Source organism: Pelophylax lessonae (assembly GCF_965119305.1).
Source record: "Pelophylax lessonae genome assembly, chromosome: 3".
In the NCBI taxonomy this organism is placed as follows: domain Eukaryota; kingdom Metazoa; phylum Chordata; class Amphibia; order Anura; family Ranidae; genus Pelophylax; species Pelophylax lessonae.
Window position 1 is genome coordinate 338,469,010 of NC_138770.1, and position 20,675 is coordinate 338,489,684.

Here is a 20,675-nt window from a genome sequence, read left to right on the forward strand (position 1 = left end):
TTTTTCTTCGCTGTTGGATATCATATTATCAATATTTTTGTAAACCAGAGCTCATATTTTTATTCTTGGAAAACCTATTTCATAACAGAATTTTAAAATAAAAGAATCTTTTGTACTTTTATAAATACCTGTTCTTTGAAATGAATTGCTGCTAAAAAAAACCCTGGGGAAATTTTCTCTTGTTTTTTCTTTTAATATCTATTTATGTTTTCCTCAGTTTCTCAATAGCTGTAGAGGAGAAGAATGTATTTATACCAACTGAACATGATTCACCATCTTTTTTGGACTTATGACTATGACCACTTTTAGTACATGTATCTCAACAAAACATGGATAATTATTTACATTTATGCATAACATAAATAATATTTTGTCACTAATGCCACTTTGCTCTCTAAAAAAATTACCAATATGCAGTTTTGCAAATTGACTTATGTTCTCTAAAAAGGTAAACAACCTAACTACGCCAAATTTCAGCAAAACATTTTTCTCTGTTGTACAACTTCTCAGTAATGCAGATAATTGATAAAAGAAAGTTCAGACTACAACTCCCACACTAATATTGTCTTCAGAAAAGAACTTCTTTTGTACTCATGTCACAGTTCAACCAGTTCATATTTTGTACCTTTATTTGGCAATAACTTTGTTGGTACTCTCAGCTTTGCCCTGCACATAGATTGTCTAGCTCAAGAGTAGCTGTCAACTTGTGCTTTAACTGCAACAGGCACAATTTTTACCTTTAGAAAATGTCTGCTACATTCACTGCCATGCAGTGGACAGGGGTCAATTATGACTTTATATGACCTTTGTCCTACTACAGAACACATATTATTCTTGAAAAGAATACAATACATTTTCTGAATGGAAGAGCTGCACACTTAATAACCTGTTGTGATTGCTGCACTCCAGCCCCAAATTTCATCTCTGGAACTAACATCACTTTCAGAGGCCGCATGTACGAAGCCCCTGCATGAGAAAAAAAGAAGTAGCTTTCATCACCGGGTCACACATCATTATAGGCCCTTTATTGGTATCTAGCTAATTCCCCAATTACGTTTTTGGCCACACTACAGTTTTTAGAAGTTTACTTGGTCTTGGTTATTATACAGAGTCCACTTCACCCATAGTAAGTCTGATTCTGATAGAGTCCCAGACCCTCAGAACTAAATATCAGTATTCTAGCATGGTTTCAATGACAGATTGAGAGTTTTCAGCTGATTCAGCAGCTTTGTGGACCCATTAGAGCAGGGATCCACAAACTACAGCCCTCCATCTGTTGCAGAACTACACTTTCCACGAGGCTTTGTAAAGCTCTGACATTCACAGACCAGACTAGGCATGGCGGGAATTGTAGTTCCTGAACAACTGGAGGGCCACAGTTTGAAGACCCCTGCATTAGAGGGTGTCATAATTTAAAGTCTAAGTTTAAAAAAAATACTAAATAAGCACAATAGATATTACATACCTTTGGTGAGATTTGTCCCTTGTGCTTCTGTGTTCTAGTTAAGTAGTAATGTTCCTCTTGCAATGCCCCCCACCAACATAATATTTTGGTGGGCAATTCATTTTTTAAAAATAAATAAATGAAATTTTTTTCAGGTAAAAAAATGTGCATTTTTAATTTTTTGTTGCAGGAGCCTGTAAAGCACTGCATGGCACTGCACTGCAATGCAGATTTCTCACAGATCTGTCAATGTATCGGCTTACTCGTACCTTGTACAAGCAAGCTGATACATTCTGACAGGTAGACTCAATGAACTACTACAACATTGTAGTTGAAAACTACAAGCTGACTGCTGCAATGGCTGCCAAACCTTGTAGTTTTCCATTCACAGAGGACTGTGAATAAGTGATGTGGCTGGGTGGGTGGAGCCCCGCACGGTCGTTTCTTTTTTTGAATTGTGGCAGCAGAAGCAGAGAGAAGCTGTCACAAGCAGAAATCGCTACATTTAAAACATGTTACACCCTGAATATGGGTGTAATGTGTAACATGTTATAAAAGGTGTACTTATCCTTTAGGGATAGCCAACTTTCTGCCCAGCTCACCCGTTGATAAAGGCCTTTTTTTTTGGGGGGGGGGGGGGGGGTCATAAATAAGTCTTTCATTTGGAAATAGTGTCTTGAAAACTGCGTGTTGTGTAGAATGCAAAAAAGTTTTTTTTTTTCCTAGTATAAAAAAAAGATAAATTACTGTAGATAACAATGATACATTTTATTCTATGAATGACAAAATGTATGATGACACTAAATTATATTTTTGGTATAAAGAATGACAAAGCTATTTACAAATGAAAAAAAAAGTGCTTGTTTTTTATTTTGCACTTTTTTTTTATCTGATGCTGACAAAGGAAACAAACAGAATGAAAAATGAAAGAAAGGTTATTTAGTACTCTTTTGGGTGAAAGAGGAGCTCCAGGCTCCCCCCCCCCCAAAAAAAATGTAAAGTCTCTGCTGACTTTTAATATTAGGGAAATTACCTGCCCAGGCATCCAGCGGTGTCCTCACCCGAGAAAGTTCTTTAATCGGCTATTGGGTGTAGGTGCCACCGTCTTGCCTAAGGGAAACTGTCGGTGAAGCCTTGCAGCCAGTTCTCCATTGTGCATGTGTGAAGTGAACTGCGCTTTGTGAATGGACTGCAGTTTTCTTGGACCTATGAAGTCCAAGGAGGGGGTCTGAACTTCTAGCTCAGGTCACCGCAGCAAACTGAGCCAGAAATGGGAGTGGGTACTTGTCAAAACCAGATACCTGCTCCCCCCTCAAAGGTGCCAAATGAGAAAGGGAGGGGGTAGATGGCAGAAAAACCGAGCTTCCCCTTTTGTGGGGAGCTCCACTTTAATGAGGGGTTAAATGGAAACTTTTTTTTACTTGCAGGGTTGCTTTAACTGATGTTGTATGCAGATCAGAGGTCATTTTGAGAGAAGTAAACAAAAAACATAATGTAACAAGTGTATTGTTACGTTGTGCTACTCAATAACACTTGCAAAATATCTGCGTGTGTCATTTTACATTGGAACAGCTGTGACCTTTACTGTAAAACAACATAAGTCCCAGCTTCCATGACAGGTTTGAATTGCTGGTGGGAGAAATGAGGGAGCGGCAGCAGGGGAAGAGAAGCAGGGTGTAGAAGTTAAGGCATATCTCCTACTCCCAAGGTCCCGAATTGGCTAAAATTACTACAATTGCATTCAGTAGGCCAGTCCCTCTAATCTTTAGATAACAATAAAAAAAAAATACGTTCTTTGTGATACTTGTAACTAAATGTCCATTAATACAATTACAGTAATTATCACAGTATCAATACTTTCATTTAAAGTGATTACAAATAGTGTTGAGCGAACACGGACTGTATTATTCGTGTTCGTACCGAATAATTGGATTTTTGTTACCCGAACACGGACCCGAAAACTTTACTGTATGTTCGGGTTTAAAATCCGTGTTCGGTCATTTTTATTTCCGGGTTTGTATGTAATGGCGCGCTTTTAATGGCGGGCTTTCAACAGCCAAACAACAAGCGTTTAACTGGTGTGCCTTAAGCCATCCCAGCCATGCCTACTAATGTATTAGTAGCTGTGATTGGTCATCTGAAGCATGTGACCATGTCTTTATAAGTTCGAGAGCCCCAGCAGCGCTGCTTCGTTCTGCTGTAGTTTAGGGAGAGAGCACACATCATACGTGCTGGCTGCTGATTAGGGACTGACAGTGAAAAATTATATTGTGTCCGAAAATAATTCATGGTCAGGTCGGAGTGCAGGCAGGGCGAGTTATTAGGGCATTTTAGGGCGAGGCTGGAAAATAGGCAGGGTCAGTGTTCTACATCGATTTTGCTGTGTGGGGGGTTTGCAGTGCCAGTGACCGATCTTATCGATCATTTTAGGGTGAGGCTGGAGAATAGGCAGGGTCAGTGCTCTACATTGATTTTGCTGTGTGTGGGGTGAAGCAGTGAACGCAATCTTTTTGCCCGCTGAGGAGGAGGGAGAAAAAAATATTTATCAGTCAGTTGTGTGCAGCGTTTTTCCTTCAGTGCTGCTGACTGTGATAATACACTGCTGTGTTCATATGTGCTATTATTGAGTGATTTTTAAATTTATACACTTTTTTCTATTCCACTATTCAATATACACCCTTTTGGGTTAAAAAAAATTAAATTGTGGCATAGTCTGTACTAATCTATTTAAAAATTACAAACTTAAAAGGGGAATTTTCATTTTTTTTCCCTTCATAGAATGCAGCAGAGCTGACTGATATAAGACACTGCTGTGTTCACATGTGCTATTGAAAAATCACCAATTTTATATCATATTTCCTATTCCGCTATTCAATCTACACCCTTTGGGGTAAAAAGAATTAAATTGCGGGATAGTCTGTATCGGTACGTGTGAGATACACCTTTCCAATTTTTGGGGCGCATCTCATACCGCAGAGGATTGCAGGGTGCTTCAGTTAGCCTCCTGCCTGTTCCAAACTCCTCCTACTCCTCATCCTGCCTTTGGGGTACAAAAAAAAGTAATCAGGGCCTAGTCTGGGTCTGTACGTGTGAGATAGATACACCTTTTGATATCATATTTTCTATTCCGCTATTCAATCTACACCCTTGGGGTAAAAACAATTAAATTGCGGGATAGTCTGTATCGGTACATGTGAGATACACCTTTACAATTTTTGGGGTGCATCTCATACCGCCGAGGATTGCAGGGTGCTTCAGTTTGCCTCCTGCCTGTTCCGAACTCCTCCTACTCCTCATCCTGCCTTTGGGGTACAAAAAAATAGTAATCGGGGCCTAGTCTGGGTCTGTACGTGTGAGATAGATACACCTTTTGATATCATATTTTCTATTCCGCTATTCAATCTACACCCTTGGGGTAAAAACAATTAAATTGTGGGATAGTCTGTATTTGTACGTGTGAGATACACCTTTCCAATTTTTGGGGCGCATCTCATACCGCCGAGGATTGCAGGGTGCTTCAGTTTGCCTCCTGCCTGTTTCGAATTCCTCCTACTCCTCATCCTGCTTTGGGGTACAAAAAAATAGTAATCGGGGCCTAGTCTGTGTTTGTACGTGTGAGATACACCGTTTTGTAAAATTTTTTCTATTCCGCTATTCAATATACACCCTGTTTGAGTGTAAAAAATTAAATTACGGCATAGTCTGTATTGGTACATGTGAGATACACCTTTTCAAATTTGTTTGGAGCATCTCCTTCCACCGCCGAGGATTGCAGGGAGCTTCAGTTTGCCTCCTGTTCCGAACTCCTCCTACTCCTCTTCCTCATCCTCATCCTGCCTTTAGGGTACAAAAAATTGTAATCGGGGCCTAGTCTGTGTTTGTACGTGTGAGATACACCGTTTTATCAAATTTTTCCTATTTCGCTATTCAATATACACCCTTTTGGAGTGTAAAAAATTAAATTACGGCATAGTCTGTATCGGTACGTGTGAGATACACCTTTTAAATTTGTTTGGCGCATCTCCTTCCACAGCCAAGGATTGCAGAGGGCGCTTCAGTTTGCCTCCTGTTCCAAACTCCTCCTACTCCTCTTCCTCATCCTCCCTTTAGGGTACAAAAAATTGTAATCGGGGCCTAGTCTGTGTTTGTACGTGTGAGATACACCGTTTTATATCCTTTTTTATATTCCGCTATTCAATATACACCCTTTTGGGGTAAAAAAAATTAAATTGCGGCATAGTTTGCATATTTGACTGTGAGATACACCCGTGCGATACTGTTGTTGTTTTGTTCCGCTATTCAATAAACACCTTTCTAGGGCAAGATCATAAATTACAGAAATATGAGGAGACCGTCAAATAGGGGCCGTGGCCTGGGTCGTGGTGCTGCTGGTAGAGCTCCTGTTGCAAGGAGAGGACGTGGTCGATCTGTGCCAGCTACACGCACAAGTGAAACACCATCCTCAAGTGTGAGTAGGCGACAGAACCTGCAGCAGTATTTGGTAGGGCATCATGCGCCTCTAGAAGTGATGAGGCCAGAACAAGTAGAGGCGATAGTAGATTGGTTTGCTGCTGACAGTGCCTCCAGTTCCTTCACATTGTCTCCCACCCAGTCTACTGCAGAAAGGTCAGAGTTGGCACCTGCAGCCGATGTCCAACCGTCTTTCACCTCACCCCCTTGCAAATTAGGCAAGCAGTCTGAGCCCCAAGTCATGCAGCAGTCTCTTCTTCTTTTTGATGACTGTCAGCAGGGTTTCCCAGGGCCATCCACCTAGCCCTGCCCCAGAAGTGGAAGAGATTGAGTGCAGCGATGCCCAACCACTTATTTCTCAAGATGAGTACATGGAAGGACCATTGCAGCACGTCTCCGATGATGACGAAACGCAGGTGCCAACTGCTGCGGCACTCAGAATTGTGGAGACCGACAAGGAGGGCAGGGGTGAAGACTGGGTGGAAGATGATGTGGAGGACGATGAGGTCCTCGACCCCACATGGAATGAAGGTCATGCAGGTGACCTGAGTAGTTTGGAGGAAGAGCCGGTGGTCGCACATAAGCGGAGCGGCCGTGCCCTAGACACTACGCCTGCTACTGCCCAACGCAGCAAGGGAACGAGCGCACCAAAGCCAGCTCAAAGGAGTTCTCTAGCGTGGAAGTTCCTCAGAAAATGTGCTGATGACAGGACAAGAGTGGTTTGCACCCTGTGCAATCAGAGCCTGAAGCGAGGCATAAACCTTCTCAACCTGAGCACAACCTGCATGATCAGGCATCTAAGTGCAAAGCACGAGCTGCAGTGGAGTAGACACCTTTAAAACCAAGAAAGGTCTCTGGCTCCTCCTGCTTCCTCTTCTGCTGCAGTCTCGGCCTCTCCATCCACCTCTGTAGTGATACGGGCACCTGCCACCCCGCAAACAGACGATCTGTCAGCAACACCACAACCTGGGTCACCAACCATCTCCACAATGTCCCGTGGAAGCGTTCAGCTTTCCATCTCCCAAACACTTCAGAGGAAGAGGAAGTACCCCCCTACCCACCCGCGATCCCTGGCCCTGAATGCCAGCATTTCAAAATTCTTGGCCTTTGAAATGCTGTCATTCCGTCTGGTGGAGACGCACAGTTTTAAAAGCCTTATGTCGGTGGCTGTCCCACAGTACGTCGTGCCCAGCCGCCACTACTTTTCCAGGCAAGCCATCCCTTCCCTGCACAACCAAGTGGGGGAAAAAAATCAGGTGTGCACTGCGCAACGCCATCTGTGCCAAGGTCCACCTAACTACCGATACGTGGACCAGTAAGCACGGACAGGGGCGTTATATCTCCCTAACGTCACACTGGGTAAATGCAGTGGTGGATGGGCCTGAGGTGGATAGCAATTTTGCGCATGTCCTTCCACCACCGAGGATTGCAGGGCGCTTCAGTTTGCCTCCTGTTCCTATCTCCTCCTACTCCGCTTCCTCATCCTCTACCGCCTCCTCATCCGGTCAGCGTAACACCTTCACCACCAACTTCAGCACAGCCAGGGGTAAACGACAGCAGGCAGTTTTAAAACTTGCCTGTTTGGGGGAAAAAACCACACACCGCGCAGGAGTTGTGGAGGAGCATGGAACAGCAGATAAATGAGTGGTTGCTGCCAGCGAGCCTCAAGCCCGGCCTGGTGGTGTGCGATAACGGGCGAAATCTCATAGCAGCTCTGGGCCTAGCCGGTTTGACGCACATCCCTTGCCTGGCGCATGTGCTGAATTTGGTGGTGCAGAGGTTCCTTAAAAATGACCCCGATATGTCAGAGCTGCTGCAGAAAGTGTGGGCCGTCTGTGCGCACTTTCGGCGTTCTCACCCTGCTGCTGCTCGCCTGTCAGCGCTGCAGCGTAACTTCGGCCTTCCCGCTCACCGCCTCATATGTGACGTGCCCACAAGGTGGAACTCCACCTTGCACATGCTGGAAAGACTGTGTGAGCAGCAGCAGGCCATAGTTGAGTTCCAGCTGCAGCACGCAGGCGTCAGTTGCTCTGTGGAACAGCACCACTTCACCACCAATAACTGGGCCTCCATGCAAGACCTGTGTGCCTTGTTGCGCTGTTTTGAGTACTCCACCAACATGGCCAGTGCCGATGACGCCGTTGTCAGCTTAACTATCCCACTTCTATGCCTCCTTCAAAAAACGATTCGGGCAATGATGGAAGAGGATGTGGCACAGTATGAGGAGGAGGAGGAGGATGAAGAGGTAACATTTCCAAGGCTTTCAGGGCAGTCATTCGCAAGTGGCTCCGAGGGTGGGTTCCTGCACCCACAAACGCCAGGGACACAATTGTCCAGCAGGGGCACAGTTCTGGAGGATGAGGAGGATGAGGAGGAGGAGATGGAGGAGGAGATGGAACCATGTTCACAGCAGGGTGGCACCCAGGCCAGCACATGGCCATCACTGGTGCATGGCTGGGGGGATACAGAGGACACAGACGATACACCTCCCACAGAGGACAGCCTTTCGTTGCCTCTGGGCAGCCTGGCACACATGAGCGATTACATGCTGCAGTGTCTCCACAATGACCGACGAGTTGCCCACATTCTAACTTGTGCTGATTACTGGGTGGCCCCGCTGCTGGATCCCCGTTACAAGGACAACGTACCATCCTTAATTCACTCACTGGAGCGCGATCGCAAGATGCGCGAGTACAAGCGCACACTGGTAGACGCGATGCTGCTGGCATTCCCACCTGACAGCGGGGCCACAGTGGAAGCACAATTCCAAGGCAGAGGAGGAGTAAGAGGTCGCCAACGCAACCAGGGCACCGCCAGCACCTCAGAAGGCAGGGTTAGCATGGCCGAAATGTGGAAAAGCTTTGTCAGCATGCCACAACAAACAGCAGCACCAGCAGCTCATATGGAAAGTCTTAGCAGGAGGCAGCATTTCACCAACATGGTGGAGCAGTATGTGTGCACCAGCCTACATGTAGTGAATGACGGGTCTGCACCTTCAACTTCTGGGTCTCCAAATTGGGCACATGGCCTGAGCTTGCCCTTTACGCCTTGGAGGTGCTGGCGTGCCTGCAGCCAGTGTATTATCTGAACGTGTATTTAGCACGGCTGGGGGCGTTATCACAGACAAGCGCAGCCGCCTGTCCAGAGACAATGTGGACAAGCTCACGTTCATTAAAATGAACCAGGCATGGATCCCACAGGACTTTTCCGTACCTTGTGCAGAATAGAGATGGATACCGACCTTACCCAGCCATTGTTCTATTTTTGATCTTTTTCACTCTTTTGGGGTGTACCCTCATTTAAAATGACTGAAAAAAAGCAGTGCTGGCTACCTCGTCCTCCTCCACCGCCGCTTCAACCTACACCGCCCATAGTTGTGCGCAGCCTATTGCATTAGGGTGTGCACCCCAAAGTTTAAATACACATGCATGTGTTTGCCTACATGTATATGGCCCCGGTATATTACTCTCCCTGCTGCCAAAGTGAAATAGAAGTGTGTGGCACTTCTCTTATGGCAGAGCAGGTCCGAGGGATATCTTTCCCATCTCCTCACTGGCAAACAGAGCGATAATGCTAATGTGCCCTAGGTGATTAGGATGTGCCCAGGCACACCCGGCACACCCTGTGCACACGCCTATGACACCGCCACATCCACCACCACCTCAACCTCCCTCCTACTCCATATGGACCTCGTCCTTCACAGATGAAGAGTTTTTTTTTTTTTTTCTGTTTTTTTTTGTTGTTTTAAGTTATTTTCCTATCCACCTTTGTTTGCAGAGCACTTGCCATGCTCTTAACTATGTTTTGCTGCCATTTGCAGCACTCTAGCCCTTTCCATTGGTGTTTTAGAGCCATTTTAGTGCCTGAAAGTTCGGGTCCCCATTGACTTCAATGGAGTTCAACTCTAATTACAAACCCTTACATATACCCAGTGAAGTGACTGGCATCAGGTGATACACAGAGATTAAACAAATCCTCCTACATAAGTTTGTACCTGTCTATCTGCAGCCCTTTCTTCTCTACATTCATTCCAAGTGATGGATTTTAAGCACAATTCAAAAATATTTGCATTTATTATTTTTTTTTTTAAATGTCAAATCTTCTCTTTGTCCACATTCTCTGGAAAGCTGTTAGTTTTTTTCAGTAGCTTTACATGGCTGTCATATTTTATATACTAAATGCACCACTCATAATCAATGATTACCTGTATTTTTAAGTCTGCAGGTTAGGCTGATAGTCCAAACTGGTTAAATTTGCCACACAAGTCCTATATTACCCACACTAGCTAAACTTACACCCCTATTTTTGGATTATTGTAGGTGTAGGTGACCTAGGCTTTCTTTTAGGTTCTTGGTAAGGCTCCATTCTCTCTTGTATGACTCCAAAGTTGCACACATTTCGAGTGCATCTTTGACGTAACTTTGAGACAACTTTGGATGGGTGTGACTTGGATGGGACTTGTTGTCCCTCTGCAATGTTGAACCCACTGTCGCATTGCTGTTCCATGTAAAACATTCAGGTAAGACTTACTTGTTCAAACGTTTTATTACAACAATGCGAAAACAAGAAGTACAGCCAAAGATGTCAGGTATGACTTTCATGCAACTTTTGATGGTTAACATTGAAGTCTACTGCCCTCAAAAAATATAGTGCAAGACAAAAATAGAGCATGAACTTTGAAGTCGCACATACATGAATAGTTATCATTGGAAAACATGGGGTACAACTTTTCATGTTGATGTCCAAGTTGCATGACAAGTCGCACAAGTGTAAATGGGGTGTTAAGCTGAAGAGCACAAATCTCCAAAGTCATTCAAGCACTGTGTAAGAGCAACTTTAGCTTTTTCAAGATCCCAAGAGAAGGGCTAGAGACATTACCCTAAGACAGTAAATCATTAAAAGGTAAGTATTTTTACTTTTTTATTTTAATATATATTTTTTTCAGTTAGCTTACTTACCATTTCTTAATGTGTATATGGGTGTGAGCTTGTTGCATTTCTACTATCAATAGCATCAAGGCCAATGGCAGTTTAAGATGGTCGTGAGATGTGTGACGTAACAGGATCATAGCTGTGCAGTTCTGTTGTAGTTTCCTGCCAGCACGTCCTGCCAGCACCTCTTGAATCAAAACATTTTGCCTAATTGTAGGTTTTATTACTGTACTACTAATGGAAAGTAAAGTGTGTGGGAGGCAGTTAGGAGACAAGACTTTGCCACTTCTTCAACAGTATCATAGCAATATTATAAAAAGGGATGAATTTACCTAGAGTCAAATTCAATATGTTTTAATTTTAATATTTTTCTAATACTGGAGTAATTATCTGGCTGGAACTATCCCGGCTGTGATCATAGTCCTTATTCCAGTTAAAAGGAGGCATTAGTGGAAAAAAGAGAGGATTTATTCCCAAATTAAATTTAAGACAATATCTGGTTGTGTCAAAGACAGTAAGAGTTATTGCCTGGATAGGTTATTCTGCTAATTTATGAGAAAACTTTTAGGAAGCATACGGCATAAAGTGTGCTTCCTGTTATGCTCTCTATTTACCCATTTTGAAAATCATACATTTTTAAGCCTACCTCCAGTCAAAACATAATGTGGGGGGAAGAAGTTGGAAACGGCGCTACTTGGAGTATGTGCAAAATGCGAGTGGGATAGAGGAAAAAGTGCTTAGTGCATGATATATAGTGCAGATATAAAAAATGTGCAGATATTATACCTGTGAGAGATTCCAAATCACTGGCTGAATATAGACGATAGCAAACTTCAGCCACACGGTGGACCGCGGTGGACCGCTCCCGTAGATGTCCAATGACGAAACGTACGTAGGGCGGAACCCAACGTCAACGTCACTTCCGGTCCGCAGCTCGCCGAGTGTGGAACGCGGAAGCTTCCCCGGCGATGTCTGCACCTGTCTGACACGATCTGCTGCATTCATTACTAAAGCGTGAGTTACTACTAGCCTTTTGAAAATTCCCCATTGTATGCCACACTAAGAGGTTCGTTTTTCTCCTTTGCACTCAGATGGGATCCATCGGTCCGTAAGGATGGATTGGGGACAGGTCTGAGAGAGTTTTGTTCATACCCTATATGGTTTCCATGTACACTATTTGGCTACAGGGTAAGTGCGACCTCTAGTGGTCAGATTGGAGGAATATCATACAAAAGGTACGCAATAGTATTTTCACTGCTTTTATCACTACTGACCACCATATCAATTATCGATTTCCACTATCTATCTATTGGGAATTATTTTTACTACACTATTTATTTATACCATACCGTGCCACTTATACATTTATATTTACACTTATTTATACCTATTTTTACTCGATTTGTGGCTGAAGTTTGCTATCGTCTATATTCAGCCAGTGATTTGGAATCTCTCACAGGTATAATATCTGCACATTTTTTATATCTGCACTATATATCATGCACTAAGCACTTTTTCCTCTATCCCACTCGCATTTTGCACATACTCCAGGTAGCGCCGTTTCCAACTTCTTCCCCCCACATTATATCTCAGCCCCTAAGTCTCTTAGGGGTCGGTTGGTGGCTGCAACCTAATTGCCTCACAGGCCTGGTAGTTCCCATCCATAGCGCTGGTTCCCCCCCTTCCCTCCACTCCAGTTAAAACATGACCCACTCCCTGTAACCTATTCTGCATGTTTTTTTTTTATTCTGCATGTTTTTTATTACCTTATAAAACATGTTAAAATTACATAAGTCTGTGGTCCCAGTCTCTCACTGGCACCTTTTTGGGGTTATGGGGACCTTTAAACTAGCTCTGTAGATGGGCCCATGATGGCTGTCCCCTACAGCTCCTTGTGCTGACAATGCTCTCTTTATGAAGGAAATGTCCAGATCACATACACAGTGATGTGGACAACTTAAAAGGACTCTAACTCAAGTATAGTAAGTAACAGGAAGAGGGAAGAAGATCCAGGACATGTGACTGTAGCTTTAGGTGAGTAAAAATTGAATTTAGATTCATTTTTTTTGCCAGTGGTCAGTTGGAGGAAGGTCAGAGGGAAGGAAGTGAGAGGGGTTAGAATTTGCCTGGAGCTGGTCTTCAATGGGATACTATTTTATTAAAGCTTTACCAGTTAATATTTTTTTATTAAAGCTTTACCAGTTAATATTTTAAGTGTTTCTACATTTTTTGCATGCTTTACTGTTTTTATTTATCGTTACACATTTGCCAGTGAAAATATAAATTTACATAGAAATACATGATAAAATGATGATAAAGTCTATTATTGTATTTTATAGGTTGTATATTTTAAAGCAGTATTTACCAGCAGGTCTTGTCATGCAGAATTACTGAAATTGTAGTACACAGTGACAATGTTCTGTTAAATATGTCTGCAAATTGAATAAAGACTTTATAGTGTCTAACTTCCAGGAACACCTCTCAAATTACAAAGGCTGCTATTCTAAGCTTTAAATTTATTTACCAGAAAAATACTTACATTTCTTACCAGTCTAGATAAGTTTCATAGAAACAGGAAAAAAAAAAAATCAATAGACATGGAGTTAATCAAGCTTGATTTAAAAAAAAAAAAACTGAACAATACTTTTATCGGTGGTTTTCCAGTCTTTTATACAGTAAATACTATATTTTACACTTAATGCAGGCAAGATTTTTAAGTGCTACTTTTGTAGGTTTTTTTTTTTTTTTTTATTTCTTTGCTATACTGGTATATTATATTGTCCTAAAAGACGATTGTTCTACTTCAGATTGTTTGCAGTACATACAGTATGTTGTACTCTCATGCTAGTATATAAACATGCTTGACATTGTTATATTTTCAAGAGCTGCATGAACTTTCAGAACAATGGTATGCTAATAGTAAGTACGGCTATTTGGAGCTGTTCTGCAAACTCAGTTCAGGTGGCTTAATGGAACATTACAATTTAAATTGCTTACAGGAATGCTGAACACATTCACAAGGGACATTAAATGAGCCATATTGCACATTGTACATCACTTAGGCTTTGTCTCTGGACAAAGGATTTTAGCACTTAGTGTTTCTAGGGTGTCTTATCTTTGCCAAACAGAATGCCAAACTAATAACTAATTAATGAAAAAAAATTTTTGTTATTAATGATATATCTTAGTTGCTAAAATATACGCAATGTGTTTTGTGTTGTAATAAATAAATAATAAAAAATAAATACACACACACATACATACATACATACATACATATACACACACACAGTATATATATTTCACAGGATGCCAGGTATGGGTCCTTGAAGGGAAATATGTCACCATTGTTTGGACTGTAGTCCCTTTAAGAGAGACAACAAGAGAGACAGCTTTGGTTACTCAGAATTATTCCACCTGTAAGACAGGTCTGACAATAGCAGGGAGCAGTCAATCAGTGTCTATGAGGTGTTTTGTGGAGTTTGACATAGTGTCCTGTAAGCTGACATTTGTCAGGCTCGTTTATACTCATGGGACTTTAAAAAGCATACATTACAACTTTGATATTTTGACATTGCTGAGACTATGCTTGGCTCTGTGACCCCTTGGGCACCCCAAGAGCAGGTGGAAATTGTAAACCTTGTTGTGGGACAGGTCTATACTGGCGGTGAGCTGAATCTTTGTTTTGTACAAAAGTGTATGAACTGTTTTGTTTGCTTTATGCTAAAGAAAAACTACCTTGTTTTGCTGTTTATACAGCAATAAAACCATTTGCTTTTAAAAAGATGGGTGTCTGGTTATCCCAGTCACCTCCATATCACAGTATGTACGTGTGTGTATATATATATATATATATATATGTTGTGCAAAGCTGAATATTGCCCATCAATTGTATCATAACAAAAGAGTCACAGCATGAATTTCATTAAAATTTCTAGCATTTCTGTGCTTATATCAACCAACTTTGGTGGTCATAGTGATGCTGACTGGAGGATCATACAAAAGATGAATCAGGGTAACTGTACATTGTATAAATGTCCTTAAAATGCAGAAATATGACTATGAATGTATATATTGAGGCATATAAAAATATGATGCAGTTTGCTGAATTGCTTGGTTTGTAAACTGACTCCCCTACCACTTTTACAAATAGTCCAATGACTCAAAATGTACTTTCTATAGCTTTGTACTCATGTTGTTTTTACTTTTTACTTAATGTTCAATGTCCAGCCTTTATTGTATCTGGGATTTCTTTATAACTACTGCCTTTTATCAATAAAAAAAAAAAAAAACAACAATAACATTAACACAGTTGAAATATGACAACAAAAATGTATTTTTACCTCATTATAGAAAAAAAGCAGGTAATAAAATGTCCTTATCCATGATCCCTATGAAATTCAGTAATCAATTAATGACTGCAGGGTATTTAATGTCATAAACAGATGTAGATGTCAACTTCAGATATAAGATAACCACTAACACTACCAGGCATGAAAACTACTTGAAGGCATGTTAAATGAAATGTAAACCTAGAATAAAGGTAATTTGAATAAACTGGATACAAAAAACTGTACACAACATGAAACCCCCTATTGACCAATTACAGTTTCAGTTTTTATTGGTACTATTGTTACTGATCTAAAGCAGCATAAATGGTGAAATACAACAGTAGAACAGCTGCAAAAGATATTTCCAATGACAGGTAAATGTAATAATTTACACTGGGTCCCTGAATCACAGATTGAGTACACCTGGATGATTTTAGTTACAAGACACTTCTTGTCCACCTTTAATACCACTATATGGACTTTACCATTGTTCATAAGAGCACATTATTTGCACGGTTAACCATCACTTTTGAGTGATTCACACTTTGTCACTTTGAGTCATAATTTTTTGACTATTAGTGTCACACCATAGCACTTTATTAGTCTTACATACAATTTATATATTTATTTATTTATTGTGTCATTTGCACATATTGCACAATTGCACATGAATTAATTTTTTGATATTGATGTTCATCCGATTCATGTTTATATGTAGCACTGTATCCACTTCATGCTTATATGTAACACTGTCTAGCATATACACTTCATCATTTTTTAAGTATATATTTTTAATATTTACAGTAAAGTTATATAACAGTTTTTATATCAGCGCCTCTCAAATCTGTCATCTATAGTGCCTATATGTCCTAGTCCCAATGGTTCTGTCTTTATCAGAGCAGTGTATCACTAATGCAGCTTGTCAGGCCTAAAGCCTTTTAGGTTCCATGATATGATGAGATTAAGTATTTTTGGCTTAGTGTAGCCCCTAAGAATAAAGGAAAACCCATGAAATGTAACATGAAAACTCAAGATGAGTGACTGTTTTACCCATCAGCTTGTCATCTATGTTATTATGTTTTTAGAGCTCTAAAATATATATTGTACATTTTTGTTTATTTTTAATAAACCTATTTTGCTAATTTGTTAATTTTACTCTGCTATGCCAGTGAGTTTGGTCTGTGTTTGCATTATAATCAATAAGCATCAGTCATATTGTGCCTTTCTATTATAATCAATGTTTGTTAGCAATATAAAGAACATGACATTTCTGGAAAATGCTCCTGTATTTGTTTTAAAAGACCCCAACATGAATAGTCCTATAAACACCCTTTTCTTCTCCAGTGCCTGAAGCCTGGTTCACTCTATTATTTATTTATTTTTGTTCAACCCAAACAAAACAAAGTGACAGATCACTGTACTAACACAAGCAATGTTAGTACAGTGATCTCCCCTGCTGTGCTATTGTGTTCTGACAGCGGTACTGACCCCCCCCCACCACCAGGACAGACTGATGAGCACTCACACCCACTGGCTGCGAGTCCTGATCAGATGCCAGGTGGCTGCTGTTATTCCAGCATGCATGTTCAACACCGAACATTAGGCTGGCTTCTGTCAGTCGGACAGGATGCTGTACACACTGGGGTAATGTTGGCGGGTTTCTGCTGAACTGGCTGATACAGGCTGATATTCAGTCTGTACCCAGCTTAAGGCGAACATGTGGACATTTAAGTATTAAACTATTGTAATGAAGAGAGAGAGGGAGAGGGAGAGAGAGAGAGGGGGGGAGAGGGGGGGGGGAGAGAGGGAGAGAGAGAGAGAGAGAGAGAGAGAGAGAGAGAGGGGGTGAGCGAGAGAGAGGGTGAGCGAGAGAGAGAGGGTGAGCGAGAGAGAGAGAGAGAGAGAGAGAGAGAGAGAGAGAAAGAGAGAGAGAGAGAGAGAGAGAGAAAGAGAGAGAGAGGTGGGGGAGAGGTAGGGGGGGTGAGAGAGATCCTATGTTTCACAACAGATGGAACTTGCTTTACAGAATGTTGAATAGTGGAATACAGCAATTAAAATTTAAAAACATTTGCCCTGCTTTATAGGATTTTTTTTTGTATGCTGAAATGTGCTAATACACGTATAGCAAGTGGGTAAAACACTTAAAACCCAAGTTTAAAATTTTTTTTCAAAAGTTTGTAAAATTGGATTTACCTTGGTATTGCTGAAAACCCTTTAATTGCTTTTACTGCGTAAGCGAACACAAAGTCATTTGACATTTTAGCAATTGCAAACCTTTAAAAAAGTCTATGCTGTACTTATTTGTAATTTGTATACTTATCAGACTGAATTGATATCTGAATTTTATGTTAACAATTTATGATTTCTTTCTGCATGCATCACAATGTGATGTTGAAAGGAGTATAAAGCTCTTTTATAATTAAGTGCAAATATTCAATTTAAGCCTTACATTTCACAATGCTATATAAAAACCATGAGTCTGAATTATATTTTGTGGTAAATATTAGTGTCTTTGCTAACTGCATAAATGTCAAAACTGGAAAGAATTCTAGAAAAGTACATATTTTACAAAATTTTCACTATTTCTTCCTAATTAAAACCTAGGAAATAAAAATATATGTATCCAAATACACTATAAAATCAAAGCCTTTAAATGCTATGTATGATAGACTACAAAAGCTGAAATGTATATTGTAAATAACTGAGACATGACTGAAAAAAAAACTCAGGAACTTATAGATGTCATTGGGACAATTTTTACTTTTTTATTTTTAAGTTTTTAAGAATATATACACACTAAATATTTTTTTTTTTTCAAATTATGTCTTTATTTCTTTAAATTCAGTTACATGAACGTTTGGTTCAATACATTTTAACATCCAAAATTATAATATACAAAACATTTATGTCCCATATTCAGGACAAAAACCTTTCCTGATATTCTATAATTCTATAACCAAACCCAAATCTCCCATTTCTTTCCTTTTCCCTCTCTCCCCTTCCCCCCTCATCCCCGGAGCCGCAAAAAAAAAAAAAAAAAAAGGGGACAGTAATCAATACTCTGTTATTCTTATTTATCTATTTTCTGCAGGCTAGTTCTTACTCTATAATTACAGACTGGCCTTTCTCTGAGTTAACGTAATCTTTCCACTGTTTCCATTTCTTCTCATATTTGTCAGTTTGTTGGCGGGCAGATAGTGCCAGTTTCTCCAGATTACTTATTTCCTCCACCTTCCTCAGCCACATGTTTATGTTAGGTGGCTCAGTCTCTCTCCATCTAAGGGGTATACATATCCTTGCTGCTTTTACTAGGTGTGGCATAATAGATTTTCTATAATTTTGCACCGGTATACTAGGAGCATGGAGCAGAAAAAGAGTTGGTTCTTTAAGAAAATAACATTTCATGATTTTCTGTATTGTCCTCCAAATCTGTTCCCAAAACATTTCTAGTTTAGGACATGTCCAGAATATATGGAACATTGTCCCTCTCTCTATCCCACATCTCCAACAGCGGTCGGTATTTGATACGGAAATTTTGTTCATTTTAACTGGAGTATAATACCATCTGGTAAAAATCTTATAATTCAGTTCTTGAATTCTAACACACATTGAGGTTGAGAATACTGACTTAATTATTTGGTTTTCCTGTTCTACTGAGAAGGTGGTACCCATTTCCCTTTCCCACTCCCTCAGGAAAGGAAGGTTGCGCCGTTCTGCTGATGTCATTAGCAAGGAGTACAATTTAGATATGTTATGTTCCAAAATCCCATTTTGGATGCAAATTTTTTCAAAAGGTGTTACAGTTTTGTCACCCTGGGAGAGGATCTGCAGCGTCCCTAGGAAATGGCGTAATTGAAATGCTCTCCATAAATCTAGGCCATAATGGCCTGAAACGTTTATTAGTTCCTCCATGGTTACCCATCCTGTCTCTGAAATAAAGTCAGATATCTGGAATATTCCTCTCTCTGCTAATATCTTAAATTTCTTATCCTGATATCCTATCTCAAAGTGGGGGTTACCCAAAACTGGATACAATAAGGAATTCTCCCGTATAAGTTTATCCTGTTCAAATATTTTTGCACATGTTTTAATTGTGTTTCCTATGATAGGGTGGTTCTTCATGGATGCTGGTAAAGTTTTATAACACCATGGAGCTCTTTTCAGCAAAATCTCACATTGTGCCTGCTCTAAATTTGGTCATGTCTTATATTTTCTATGATGGCACCAATCAATCACTCTTCCCAATTGGATAGCATGATAATATTTCTTCATATTCGGGACCGCCAGACCCCCATCTGTTTTAGATTGAATTAAGTATTTTTTCCCTATTCTCGGGCGTTTTGATTTCCAAATAAAATTCATTATCATGGTTTCGATCTGTAACAGGTATCGAGGTGGAATATGGATGGGAAGTGCCTGAAACATATACAAAAATTTTGGCAAAACACTCATTTTAACTATATTGCACCTTCCGATCCATGAATGCATTCCTCCTTTCCACTTTTGCAATAGTAAGCTTATTGATTTTAATAAAGGGATGAAATTTAAAATAAATAGTTGCAATATTTTTGGTGTGATCAGTGTCCCAAGGTATTTTAGGGCCCTCTTTGTCCAATTCAACTTGAAATTTCCGCTTAATTGTTGTTGGAGTACCTCTGACAGTTCTATTCCCATTGTTTCGGACTTGATGAAGTTTATCTTCATATTCGATTGGGTACCATATCTCTCCAATTCGTATAGCAAATTGGGGAGTGATATAGTTGGATTCGTAATGGAGAATAGGACGTCATCCGCGTACGCTGATATTTTATATTGGTCCTTCCCCACTTTGATACCTGAAATATCAGGATTCATTCGGATTCTGCACAGGAAGGGCTCCAATGATAATACAAACAGGAGTGGAGACAGGGGGCATCCCTGTCTCGTTCCGTTTGTAATTAAAAACTCTGAAGATAGGATTCCATTTACCCTCACTCTAGCCGAGGGAGTTGAATAACTCTGTGTTATCCATTTTAACATTTTCTCTCCAATTCCTATATAACGTAATACCACAAACATGTATTCCCACCTAACCCTATCGAACGCTTTCTCTGCGTCGGTATTAAGCAGGACAGTTGGTGTCTTATTCTGATGTATTATGTGTATTAGATTCAGTAACTTGGTCGTATTGTTCCTTGCCTCTCGGGTTGGAACAAATCCAATCTGATCTAAATGGATCAACTTTGTCAGGTGTTTCTGTAGTCTTACTGCTAGGATCTTTGTGAAAATTTTAAAGTCGGTATTCAACAATGAAATTGGTCTGTAGCTTTTACACGAGGTAGGGTCTTTCCCTTCTTTGGGGATTACCGTTATGTGTGCGTGTATAGTTTCTTTAGGGATTCTGTTCCCTGCACCCCATGCATTAAACATATCTCTCATAAAGTCTTTCAGATATGGGATTAACTTCTTATAATAATGTATGGTAAATCCGTCAGGACCAGGTGTCTTCCCTACTTTAAT